We start from the raw sequence: 14,139 nt of genomic DNA on the forward strand, positions 1-14,139 counted from the left end.
GTGTCACTTGAGCCAGCTGTGTGAAAATTCCATGACTGAAGTTCCGCCATCAGGTACCAGAGACAGCTTTTAACACTTGATATCAGGACAAATTGCTGCTGCTCAAAACAATATACCTTTAATCAACATATTGAAGGTAAAGCAGGGAGACTGACCCTGGAGCTGTTTCATTTGTCAACATTTATGGAACACTAGCCTTTAGCTTACACAATCCTGTAAGATACTGTCATCCCTTATCAATGTAATTTATTACACTGGTTCTCAAACTTTTACTTCCCAAAATAAATGACAACAATGTAATTTATTCTGAATTTTTGATCAATTTTAAGACACAAGTTGCCTTCATGATCCCAAGTTGTACATTCATTTATATTTTGTACTTGATATGTTAGCAGAAAATCAATTATTCCATTGGAGCGTGAAGCAGGCAGTATGTCAAAGAAGTTCTAGATGTAGGTTATTTCAATGTAAATATGACCCGAGTTTAATATGAAGTCCACATTTGGTTATGCGTTCCTTTATATCTTTACCAGTCTAAACCCCAAACCTCCCCAAAAACATCTTCTACACTATTTCTACCCTTGAGCTCAACTGAAGATGTCAGAGCTTTAATGACCTGCGAGGCAAAGAAGAAAAAAAAAAGTAAGCTCCTGCAGACAGAGACCCCATTAGGGTTCTCGGGCATTAAAACAAAAAGGGCTTGGGAATGTGGGTCTCTGAGCTGTCACACACAGCATTAGAGTAGATCATGATATGATCCACCCAAGCTAATCTGTCTACGCTGTGATATCTTAGCACCAACAAGCTCACCTCCATTAGGAGTTGATAGTAACTCTGGCAAGTGTTTCATCAAGGCGTTACAACTCAAGTGATGTTTGTTGACAGTCTTCATCCCCCAGGGTCTGATTAAGCGGTAATTGCCTCTGACGAGAAGCCAGGGTGTCAGAAGGGTTTCAGTTCAAGTGTCACAATGACAAGAAAACAATATAATGACTTAGAAAAAAAAACAAAAAATGAACTGTCTCACTTTTATTTCATCAGCCATGGTGCAGGGTTACTAAAGTCAAGCAATCATCAAAACCCAATTCAATGATGGAGAAAATTAGAAAAGTATCTCTGGATATGGCAACACAGTATCTACATCAATGCAGTCATTGATAACTATAATTATGTAACACTGAAATAAAGCCATCAGAAATATGGGTCAAAATACCCCATTGGTTTGTACTTTTCCTTCTCTAGAATAGTTACAGTCCAAATGGAAAATAATCCAAAAAAAATGAACTATGAGTAATTTACCCAAAACCTACATGGGGGTGAAAAAATAATAAAATAAATTAATGTGAGGTGTAGAGAAAGTCAATTCATTTATAAATGAATAGAACAATGATGATAATACAGATTATTTTCTCAAAAACAGTTGAAGAAGCATGAAAATTGAATATGATTATAAGCTGTGAATTGAATTATGTGGTCATATATTAAGATTGAGCTTATAATTTCTGGTGTCACAATTGAAATATTTAATTTCAAGTATAAAAAGCAACATTTAATGTGTTGAATGTCATGAAAAAAACATGTACCTTTGGGCAGCTATTCTCAATTTTCATACATGCACACAAACCCACTGTCCGTCCTAATTTTGTGGGTAGTTGCACAATCTTGCGGATACGTAGCCAAATGAAGCAAATGAACTTCCACTGGTGGTCGAGGGAGGCAGTGTTGCACATGAACAGAGAACAAGAAGACAACATCCCATCAGTATAACCAGAAAGACAAATTCTCCTTTTACATGTTTCAACATACTTTACTTTGCTGCAACGGTGTGTACTGGGAGAATTTGTCCAAAGATCTATAGTCACTTGTTTTAACAAAGATACCACCTTACTTGTGGTGTGTCTTTGCTCATTTGAGTGTCAGCAAATTAAGTCCCTGTCCACTGTGATGTACTCCAGCTGTCTTCGGAGAACCTCCCCTTAGGTGTTCCTTAGCAAGACAGACTGTTTACGTCTTCCAATGTGCTCTTAGTTGACAACGGTGCCTCCTGCCAGTTCGATGTATCTGGAACAAGAGGTGCCCTGGGGGCATCTTTATCAGATGCCTAACCACCTCATTTTACTTCTTTTAATGAAAAGGAGCGGTTGCTCTTGTTTGAAGTTCTTAGAACTATTTTAGACAACAATACAATGAGCACCTGCACATCCAATGCGAAAAAATGATATGTTAAAAAGTATTGCAACATTCTGGTTGAGGAAAAAAAATTATATTTCAGCAACTATCTAGAATGCCACCTGGGTAAGTGCAAATAAACCTTATGACTATGGAACTAGAGGGGAGATAAATGGGCACAGGGTTCAAGTATAAACCCCACAGTCATCAGCATAGAGAGATACATTTGGGAGAATTAAACACACCCCATTCATAAATGGAAAATAAAATCAAGGCAAAATAAATCCTTGATCAGTTAATTCCCATTCCTTATGGATACCCAGGACCTCATGCGTCAAAAAAAAATTTGCACAGGCTCATTCAGCAGAATGAGCCTCAATGTTATTATATTAATGGATTTACATTCCTGGAAAAATAATGGAAGCTGCGGCGTATGATTTTAAGTTCAATTATTGGCCACAGCAATGATATGATTAAACAGTGATATGTTACAGAGGTATACCCTTGTCAAAAATCTGCTGGTCATGTTACCTAAGCTATCATGATTTGATTTAGGTTGTTTTCTTTTTGTTTTGCAGGGATTTAAAACTCTACAGCGATGGGCATGCTAGAAATAGTATGCCATTTTTACCTTTCTTAAAATGTTTAACACTTGGTAGATTAACAGGGTCAATATAAGCAAAGATAAACTTTCAAAAGAGGGAGGTTATTGGCCGTAATTCTCGCAACATTTGCACAATGATCATCACTTGGGGTATCTAACGTCAATCCATGAAAGGAACCTGTTCATACTTATCATATCATATCAAGCTCAACATAGAGCAGTAATTACACCAAACCGGTGTGCATGTTTGCGGGGCAAGTATTAACCAAACTGTGCCATGCTGATTGTTACAGTCATTTTTTCAAATTACTCTTAAGGCCCTTGAGCAATCCTCATTGAACACAATGTCCTGAACGAACATGTCAGGTTTCATCCCTGAGCTGATCTAGGAAGTAAATACCTGCAGTTTCACAAAGAAAGTTCTTGAGCGATATATTCTTTTCCTTACTGTAAAACAAGTATGGTAATGCAAATTTGGTGAAGTCTGAAAACTGCTCATTTGTGTTTAAAGTTTTCATTATTGGGGGAATTGATCTGCTTTCTTCCATTGTGAAGAAAATTAGATTTAACCTGCCAATTCCCTGGTGTGGATTTATGGTGTTTATTCTTCTTACCTCTCTTGGCATGAGCATCGGGAAACTGGGCTGCTGCGCAGTATCATGGCCCTTTATCAGATAAATAAAGCAACAGCACAAGTATTTTAAATATTTTCCACAGATGTTTGCTGTCATTAAAATGACATGTTGGATCTAGCTGTGAACACTGAAGGGTGATTTAATTTCTTCCAAAAAGTGAAGTACCGAAAGTCAGACAGAGTAATGGATAGGTATATACGTTTGTTTGTTTTTTTTTTGTTTTTTTTTTTGGGGGGGGGATAACCTAGGTTGTAGAGGGTCAGCCTTGAAAGAGATTGATTCACATATCTTTGCTGTTCCTATCCGTGCATGTACATACGTGTATGTGTGTGTGTGTGTGTGTGTGTGTGTGTGTGTGTCTTGATTCCAATGTAAAACCTGTGCAGGCCCTGACATATCGTAGAAGGATTTCATTCATTGAATAACTCGCTCAACATCCAGCAAGTACTTTCACTACAACAAGGGGTTCTTAGACAAAACCAACTTCCATTCATTCAGTTATTCATTCATTCAATCTTGTGCTTAACGGATTCATTTCATCACAATATACTCGGTAATGAAAGAATTTCTATGCGTTCCTCGGTTGATGCCCGCTGCATATTTCTTATTTGATGACTAAAAAATACGCAGGAAGCAACTCGAAAGACAACGATTCGCCGTCTTCATGTTGATAGTTTTTGAAATAGCCATTGGTCAAAACAGTGTATCAGCCAGATACATTAATCCATTTATTAATTATCTGAAGTGCTTATAGCACGAAGGTTCATGATGGGGCTGAACCCAAACACGCTGAAGCTGGACAAGAGGTGGGGTTTGACCTGGACAGGTCGGCAGTCAAACACAGGGCCACAACCACTCTCTCACTCACTCACACCTATAGAGTCTTGAGTTAATTGAATGTGTGGTTTTGAAAGGTGATATATCACAAAGTTATGACATTGAACCAGATGTTGCTGTGGCGATGAACAACACATCCTAATTTCACTATGTTTATGTTGTCAGTGTGACTTAGAGGAACAATCTGCTACTTTCCATATGCTGTTTGTTGGACTTGCAGCGGCTGTTGTGTCCAGTGCTGAGTGTTGAACGCAATGAGTGTTTTTCTGTCATCATAATCTCTTCAGCGTTTTTTTTTTTCTCAGCTGTGCAACAGCGTTTGGCTGGAGAAAATATTCAACATATCCTACAAACATGCACCAAAAAACATCCCTTTTCGCAAATGGTCCCTTTGCATGACAGCTGCGTACACTGAAAAATGACCTTTTTGTTCCGTAAGTAAAGTAGCTTGGATCTTGTTTACTTACACGTGGAAAGTGCCCCGGTCTAAAAGGTCAACGAGCGCTCGAACGTTGTGAGTGCTAACAAATCTTTTAACCCAACTGACCACATACGTGTTGACAGCAATGGCTTTCTCTCGTTGCTCCGGCCTGTGCAACAGGCCAAATATCATATAAGCTACTTTACAAAAAGCAAAGCCCGTTTTAGTGGGACGACTGTTCTTGTCTGCCCTGGCCATGCAAGGGAAGCAATTCTTAGCATAGCTGATGTTTAACTAAGATAAACTGAAAACGCACCTGGCACTGTATCTTTGCAGTCCTGATTATCCACCGAAAAGGGAAGTTCCCAAGCATCTTGTATGTCATTGGCAGCTGGGTGACTGGATTAAAAAAAAAAAATCAAATTATGAATGACATATGGTTTGAATGTAAAATGAAATACCTTAAATGTCTTCATACCTCAACAGTAAGGCATTCAGTTCTACGTATTTATTTACTTGTTTATTTAGAAAAAAAAGGTGACGCTTTCCCAAAGTCTTAATGGCTGCAGCAGGCAGTAGATTTTCGAGATAACCTCTAAAAAGGCGAAACCTCCTTAACACCACTCAGCAAACAGATAATGTCACGAGCTGATGAATCTAAAGAGAAAGATGTTTTCCTCAGGTGTTGACAGAGACCGATACCAAAATATTTTTGAAGTCACTGTTAAGCTCTTCTGCAGACGATTATGTGATAAACATCAGCTAAAACAGAGTGAATATAATGTCCTGGAATGAGGGTAAATGAAGTGTTAATTAACATTACATAACTTTTATTTAGTGGTATGACATCAGTTAAACCACAGGGAACACGTTCTTCTCAGAGGGTAGCTCAGCTGGCAGAAAAGCCTGTCAGCATAGCATGTTAGTTTCTGAACATATTTTAATAATGTGGTTGTGTCAAAGGATGATCATTTGTTCATCGGCCGCAGCCGAGGCCTCATTCCTTAATTCATCTGCTGCCAGAGACAGTTGTCACACCACATCCTTGGTTTGGCATCAGGGCTGAATGTGTTAAGGAATGCTGATGACAATGGTCTTGACAACCTTCCTCAGAAAACTGGGTAGCTCTACAAAGGTGAGCTTCAGGTCAGGCAAAAGATTATTTTGCATTTTTGCAGTTTTAATCAGATGTTTCAGTTTCTTCCCCCTGGGATCAAATACCTAATTCACCGTCAAGTATAATTAGACCCAAATTGATTGACAGCTCCAGTTTACAATGTTCCGTAGCGACCTTCCTTAAGGCAAAAGCCACTTTGGCTTTTCACTAACATGTTTTATTAGTTTTCCTTAAACTCATTTAAGTGTTATTTTATTAAGTATACCGCAGGCAACCTGTGTAGGCCGTGAAGGTTGGTTGATTCTGAGAAACACAGGGATGTCAAAAAGAAGGGCTGAGTTATTTCTGAGCAAGCTTAGCAGAGTGTTCGTGGAAAAAAAAGTAGCGAGCTTTTGAGTAAAACTGAAGGGGAGCAAAGCAGAGGAATGGAAAAAGTCCATGTATTTTACTTATATATTTCTATTATTCGTAAGGCCCTCGTTTTCAGAATAAAATGTTAAAACCCATGTTAATCACCGTTTTGTAGTCCCTCATACAGTCTTAAGTAATGTGTATGACTCAGGGTCATAGGATAAAAGAAGTACACATTTTAGGCATTTGTGTTTCTTTTCTGCTTGCACTAATGGTTATCATTTATACAATATAAAGTGCCACAAAAATTCAATGCACTCCATTGCACCTTAATTCCTACATGTGCTACTATGTGCCAAACAATGAAAATACAATCCAAACCACAAATACTGGCTGGATTGTTTTGTTTTTTATTAATTTTTTTTTTACCTCTTTTCACTGTTTGAGCTTCAGCAATAGCAGCTGTACAAGCACTGTTACCACAAAGGAGTATTTCAGATCATCCTCACAGTTATAGGGCCTGCACCGTCGTCCTTGTCCACACAGCCCGAGGACTAGCAGCACTCGCTCGTGGGTTCTCTGCAAGATTGAACGAGAGAGCGAAAGAGAGAGAGAGAGGGAGATAGAGAGATGGAGGGAGGGAGAGAGAGAGAAAGACAGTTAGTGAAAGATGAAAGGGAACAGAGATCCCGAAACTGATTTGCTTGCCCTGCAGGTTGAGGCAAGTTGCAGGATTAGCATGTTCACACAGGCAATGACCAGGTGGTGGGGCTAACTGGCATGCACACATACATACACTCGCTCTTTTTTTTCTGTGCCTAACACTCAGCCGTTTCCCTACCCATCTGACTGACTAAATCATCACTCATGTACTTTTTCTACCCGGTAGTTTGGGGCTTGCATCATGTGACACCTGACCAGGACCATGAAGCGAATATACTTACTGTTAGGTAACCATGGAATGTCAATTTTGGTTTGTGATGCTCAAAAATGTCCCTTTGAGCTGTTCCGGTCAATTTTCATGTTCGAATGCGATCTAACCTGAAGTCTGTCACCCTCCTCATGGATCTCTGTGTGTCGAGCCTCTGTGTCTAAGTCTATAAATCAAGTCTTAAGGAGGTAAAGCAAAAAAATTGTAGTTTCATTCGGGATTGCGCTTCATAAAGTATAAAAATGAGTGTCGCCTTGACTTGATTCAGTATATTAATCAGACACTGAGCTCATTTTGACAGTGAATGTTAAAAAAAACATTTCCAATGAAACTTCCTTTTTACAAAAAACCACAGGTGCATGTAAGGATTCTTAGACATCCTGGTCAAGAACTGTTGATTCAGGCTTCACAGTCTTTTCTTTGAGACATTTTTTTTTTCAGGGCCATTTGATATGAATGATAAATTAGTTTCATTCATTTCTTCTGCTGCACCAAAGCTGTAATTTGTCTTCTTAGGTTTAATCTGATAATGTAAAACACTGTGCTATACAAATAACCTGGGCTTGGCCTCCTGCAGACATTTACAATGAGAGTAAATGTTTGAAGCTTACTTCACTAAGGATTTTAACCACTTGAGGGCAGTGGGGGGAATAATAACATTGAAATTCTTATCATATGGAGTTGCCTAAAACAACTGTGAGAAAAACATTATCTTGAGTGTTTTGTGACCTTTTTCTCTCCCCCAGAAAACAACCACCATTCACTCATCCACAAATTCTCCAAAAAAAACAATTATGTCATCTTGAATCTGTTCTTAGGAAGAAGTCAGTTTTCAGTTGCAATACCTTTTTAAGTGATTTCAAGAGAGAAACTAACAGAGATCCTCCCCATCCTGACAGGATTGATAGATTCACGTTCATTAAGACATGCAACAAACCCGCAAAGACTGATGACAAAAATGGAAAAGTCCTGTAGTATTTACATTGCAGGATACAACCTGCAAATGTTCTATGTCAAGATTACTTGATAAATCTTAAATTTCATCAACAAACTTTTGTTCCATATTACTTGAGCAATATTCTTCTACATGCAAACAACATTAAAATACCCCAGAATGATGTATCACTTCAGCAAAGGTGCGTTGTTGAGCAAACAAGACCGGGGTGACCTACAGTGCAAGAAAGGCTAAGATCTGAATCTGCAGGACCAGGAACTGGAAGGCTGGAAAACTAACACTGGTGGAAATATTAGATAATCTGGCAAAGAACAATAGTATTTGGCCAGGGTTTGGGGGAGAGGCGATTGGGAAATGAAGGAAAGGTGTTCAGGGAGTGTGAAACTATAGACAGTGAAAGAGTGGTGGGAGGGGAATTCTCTGATATAATGGACGGACTTCTGGGAACACAGATTAAATAGAAACCCGGTGTTCAACAAAGTCATGGAAAAGGCTCAGCGAGATGCAGAAACTAAAAAATGGATGAAAAAAAGGAGATAAAAGGATTTGGATGTGCTTTCGGATCGCAATTGCTGGCTCCCCTGTTGTCCTACAAAGGCATGGAAAGAAAAAATAAAAATGTAGCTCGATTGTATTTATGTAAGCAAATCTGATTATCAAGAGCGTCCTGTGCCAAGAATGCGGCGCAAGTGCATTTTAAAAAATAACGTTGGGGGAAACCCCTTTGAGTGGAGCGTTTCTGCCACAGATGTATATCTTTATATCTGTTCACCGACAAAATTGAGCGGGCCCACCCTTCGTGTCCGATCCAAATTCTCATCAAAAACTCGCCATTTGCATCTGACTTTTTAGATGTTTATCAGATACATCGCTCTGCCGCTCCACTTTGAAAGTAATAACCGGGGAGGTTATATTCACAAAAGAGGCCAAAAGAACAAAAATCCGATATAGTCACAATTGTATGCTTATACTGTATCAACAGCGCAGTAAAAGTTTGCTAAAGCTCCAATGTGATGGATCTTGGAGACCGGTTTGCGTTTTGTAATTCAGATAGAAACCCAGCAAAAGGTAGGGAATGGCTGCTGAAGCCCCAATGGTTTTGATAAGGTGACACACAACATTTTAATTTTGCAGGTCTGGAAGGACCTTGGTGGTTGATTAACAGAAACTCAGCCTCAGGTCTGCGAGTAAGTTAGCGGGGCTGTGCTGCAAAACCATCAAAAAGGGGAAGTGATGGAATTTCAGACTTGTGTAGGGGGCACAAAGCTAACTGTCTCTCTCCCTCTCATTTGATTTTGCACAAAGAACACACACACACACACACACACACACACACACACACACACACACACACACACACACACACACACACACACACACACACACACACACACTCACACACACACACACACACACACACACACACACACACACACACACACGAATGATGCTAGTAACGCAAAAGCTGATGCTCCAAATGAAGGAAGACCTTCACGATGACAAAGATCAGGATATGATTTACATATGTGTCAGTTGAGCGTATCAGAAAAATAATCCCACTCCGCCAGCGGATGATGATGGAGGGGATGATAACATTGTTGTGTCAGGTCCAAATGTGTTTTCCGCTGCTTCAGATTCACGATTGAAGAACACAGAGAAGGTGACCTGAGGCAGGAAGAAAGATAATCAGTCCAATCCAGCCTGAAGAGAGAAAATTATCAGGAATATATAAAGAGGTTAAGAGGTGAATACATGCTTTTTCATGTTTTCGTAAGAGGAGTGTCCATCTTTCGTCTGTCCATGAAAGTCGTTGCTGAAAAAAAAAGGAGAAAATTGGAAAAGGAAAGGAAAAGTAATGTGAGTAATGTGAAAAACTTTCAGGAAGAACTGGTGGAGGAATGGGGTTGGCGACTCTGGTGAGTCCGTTCTTATCACAGACAGTATTGATCCAAAGAGGTCAAATTACTAAATATTAAGTTCTCGATATTTTTCCTCAAAAAAAAAAAAAAAAAATTTTTTTCCTCAAACTGAGCAGCGAGAAGGGACTTCGCTTATACTTGACTTATCCTGTGAAGGATAAAATGCTGTTGCATACTATTCTGCCTCGATCCATTCACGGCCTTTGTGCAGTGTTTGGTAAATAGTCCCTGCTTATCGAATGCTTATCACCTTGCAGTTTCAAAGCACTTTCAACCATTCACACAATCACTCAAACACACACACCTTGCATGGTAGAGCTATCACGTTAGGCGGTAATTGGGAGCAACAGGGGGTTCAGTGTCTTGCATGTGACAGGAGGAGCCAGGAATCAGGTAGTCAACCTTCAGACTAGAGGGACGCCGGATCAACCAAGTAGCCGATAAATTGGGTGGAAACTCAGTACTGGAGGTGATGTTGTTGCCATTTATAGCTGTGATATCTGTCGTGCTGCTGCCTCGGCACCACAGCATTACTTTGCTGAATTATTGAGGACGTCGTGTCCAACTGGTGCCACTAATAAACACAGAGCCTCCAAACATTTATTATAATTACAAGAGTGCCGTAGTCCCCAAGGCCAGCGGTGTGTGGAAAGTGTCGACTAAAATCACCGTGCCCAAGCAAATAGTTGGTGATGAACGGTGACGCAACCCCCATGTCCTTCTGAAAATCCCTTTGCATCGACTATCTATGAACATAAAGTCATACTTTGCATTCGCTCTCCATACATTCAAATCTATCAGCAGACAGAATTCAAGTCGCACAGAGAGGATTGAAGAATATGTCGGACGAGCACGACGATGCATATGTGAAAATGTAAGTTTTGCTCTTTTCTTCTGTGTATTACTTAACATACGGATCACTTCGACCCCTTTAGGCATCACACAGAGGGGCCTAAAACTTTCCTCTATGCAAAGTAAGAGTTAGGAAATGCTTGAGGAGAGAAAGTTTAAATGTGATTTACGATGTGGGATGATCAGAGCGCTCCAGGTATTACTTTTCTCTTGCTGATTCTTTGTGAACCGACTGGTTAAATAAATTAAATAAGTCACTATTACTTCTGACAAATGTTTGTGAATATGTTGTGAACGACCTTGTTTTATTTTTGTGCAGAAACATGCAGACGCGTCAAGAGCCGATGATCATAGTTTCTCGCTTGTGGTTTTCATGCGTTGCTGGTCAGTGGACCTTGAAGTACATGCAGGTGCTTCCCTGCTATACTCAGCATGTGCACAGCAACACCAAACAGTTTCATATGAAGCACTGAGCAAGAACAGAATACAACCTTCAGATTTCTGCAGCTGTTCTTTATGCTAATTCATTGCAGTGACTGAAAACAATGTTTTTTGTTTTCACTAATGGGTAATTACGTACTACAGTGCTAGGTCTTTTTGCAAGCACTGTCAAATTAAAAGAAAATGAAAAAGTGTGACAATTTTGATTGTCTTTTAATGGACAGATGTGATTCATTTGCTTTAACTGAGAGGACTGGAGGCCATGTTTGTAGATTTTGCTGACTATCGTGTGTATGGCTCAAAGGTTTACAGGAAACATAACGTGACTTAGATCTCATGAATCCTGGAAAATGAAGGCCAAATAGCCTGACATGTGTTATTTCAACAAACACAAGAACACAGCGAACAAACACAAAAGTAACGGCAGTCTCACTTGAGACATCGGTGCAATTACTGCAAACACACAAAAACGGCGGCAGGAATCAGCTCGTCGGACTTCGAGTGCCGTGTTTGACAGGGCGGTGCGTTCAGGTCGCATTCAGAGGGGGAAAATGTCAGTTTGCTTATCCAATAAAAACATTATTTGTATTTATAAGGAGGTGGGGGTGGAGGAGGGTCGGTAGACTACGTGCTTCTCAAGACAGGAGTGTCAAATTCACTTTTGAATGACAAAGATGATGATTTAACAAAACAAAGCTTTCCCGGGTGCATATTCAGAGAAAGTCAATGTGCACTAGCGATATATCTTATTTTAATTCAGAATATAGAATCAGTCCCTTTTGACCCAAGGATGAACCCCAGCCATCATATCGATATGTTGACTCTCCAGCGTGCCTTTTTATCCAATAAAAGGGTTCTTTTCTCTTATCAAGATTGTCTGATTATACCAACCTGTACTAATTCTCCGTCCACATGTTTAAACAAGTCATAGTGGGCAAACCCTCTGCTGGAAAATGCCCTCGACAGATATGGCAGTCAGACAGATTTGACTTCAGGGCTTTCCCCTTATTGGCCCCTCTCCGCTGGCATGCGAAAAAAATTGGATTCATTTAAAGATACTGCTGATTAAGTCTCTTAAATAATTCCCAAACAAGTCCAAACATATTCTTTTTTTGGTTTGCTATCCCTTTTTCAGTTATTATGAATGCAGACTACCACTTGATGGTGGATATCCTAGCCAAGCTTAGGTAACACTTAACTTTGAACAACCCTTTCATTACAATGACATTAATAGTTATTAAAGATACACCGCTTTTCTGTCGATAAGAGTAGGAATAAGAACAACTTTATTTATCTCAAAGGAAATTGTTGTGCCAGAGTTTCAAGTAAAACATAACAACAATAAATAATGGTAGGACAATGATAAATAATAGTAGGACATTAATTTTGAAATGAATCCTAATTACTTTCATGCACAAGCTACCCAAACCTCCAAAGATACCCCTTACAGTAACAATCTAATCATAACACACAGGTATAGAACAGGACATCAACTGGAACAGTCCATGTTTGTGCAGATCTGACATAACATCCCGAGTGATATTCCTGGATCGACCTGTCGGAAAAGCATTGCAACACCATCTCCAAGGCAGAGTCATCCTTCCATCCACACCGCTTACAAAGTCCACACATCTCGCATTCCACCAGACTAATTCCTTGGAAACCTCCTCCGCACACGCTTTCAGAATTTGACAGACGCTAAATCATGCGGTATAATTCATTTTACTGACAAACTGAAGACGCGGTGATTAATTACCAACGGTATTCCATGAAAAACTGTTTCCTGATTTTGCAATTATTTCCTCAAGGAAGGCCCATGTTTTTTAATTCCTTTTGATATGGGATTTCAATACACAGAAATGTCTTGCTATTTTATCACTTATCACTTATTAACATACTATTAACTGGGGGTGCTTTTAAAAGTCTTTTAATTCTGATTGAAGGATACTCTTATTTTAAGTGATTATCTTGTGCTATTGAGATTAATGTTACTGTACTTGCATTGAAAATAAAATATCGATTTGTATAAATCATTTATCCATTTCTCAGTCTGATTAATCTGCGATTCATAGGTACGCTGATATAAGTTTCCTCATTCCTCTCGTGCCTCCTCTCATGGTATTTGAGAACAATCAAGTGAAATTGCTGAAGGGGAACGATGCATTTGCAATCTAGGCGGCAATTAGCAAAAACGAAGTGCAACTTTGTGCCCAGGGCCCCGTGCTTTCATTATCAGAGCCTGACTCGTACGTACTTCTTGAATAATGATATAAAACATAGATCAGGGAAAAAAAACAGCTCTGAAATGCCCCACAGGGACATACACAATGAAACCAACCCGTTGTGGTAACTGACGTAAGCCCCAAATCTGGGAGATCAAATTCAAGTGTTATGGGCAACACTCCTTTTAGCCGCAACTTTCCCTGGAAGAATGGCGTGAACAACTTCGCAGCCTTTATCTCACAAACATTAAACTGACTCCCCTCCCCCTGATGACAGGTGATGTATAGGAATTCTTCATTGTTTCAGACTTACATGCCTGTGAATGTGTGTATCTATTTGAAATCCCACTAATGACAGAAATGACAGTGTATCGTTGTACTTGGAGGTCTGCAAGCATTTGTCAATTGTCAAGACAATAATCAATAATGCCTTTGACATCTTTAAAGTGGGAAAGTATGTAATTATCCTGGATAATGGTCTTTTTCAACCTCCTCAGCCAGCAACACCCCTTCCTCCGACCCAGCCCCCGTGTAGGGTCAATTAAATATGTACTCTAACCTTAATTGCCAGGTTTAATAATAATTACAAATACGTAATGTATTTGTAATTAGTGCTATTCACTCATTCATTACCTAGACTGCTCATGATATAGTCAGGGGTGCTGCAGCTTATCCCAGCTGTCAT

The 14,139-nt window shown here is 39.5% G+C and overlaps 1 long non-coding RNA gene across 3 annotated transcripts in view; it reads right to left on the reverse strand.

Moving 5' to 3' along the window:
- Positions 1 to 1,358: 1,358 nt before the first annotated feature.
- Positions 1,359 to 14,139, reverse strand: part of LOC147235334 (uncharacterized) — a 37,087-nt gene continuing 24,306 nt past the window's right edge. For 2 of the 3 annotated variants that reach the window (XR_015104487.1, XR_015104492.1), the window contains exons 7-10: positions 6,564 to 6,713; positions 4,983 to 5,065; positions 3,388 to 3,438; positions 1,359 to 1,700 (exon numbers count right to left, since the gene is read on the reverse strand). This is a non-coding gene — a long non-coding RNA (uncharacterized LOC147235334). The remainder of the gene's footprint in view (positions 1,701 to 3,387; positions 3,439 to 4,982; positions 5,066 to 6,563; positions 6,714 to 14,139) is intronic. The other variant, XR_015104493.1, reaches the window with a different exon arrangement.

The sequence above is a fragment of the Fistularia commersonii genome, chromosome 3, assembly GCF_037954325.1.
Source record: "Fistularia commersonii isolate RoL2024-O1a breed Wild chromosome 3, RoL_Fcom_v1.0, whole genome shotgun sequence".
Taxonomy (NCBI): Eukaryota; Metazoa; Chordata; class Actinopteri; order Syngnathiformes; family Fistulariidae; genus Fistularia; species Fistularia commersonii.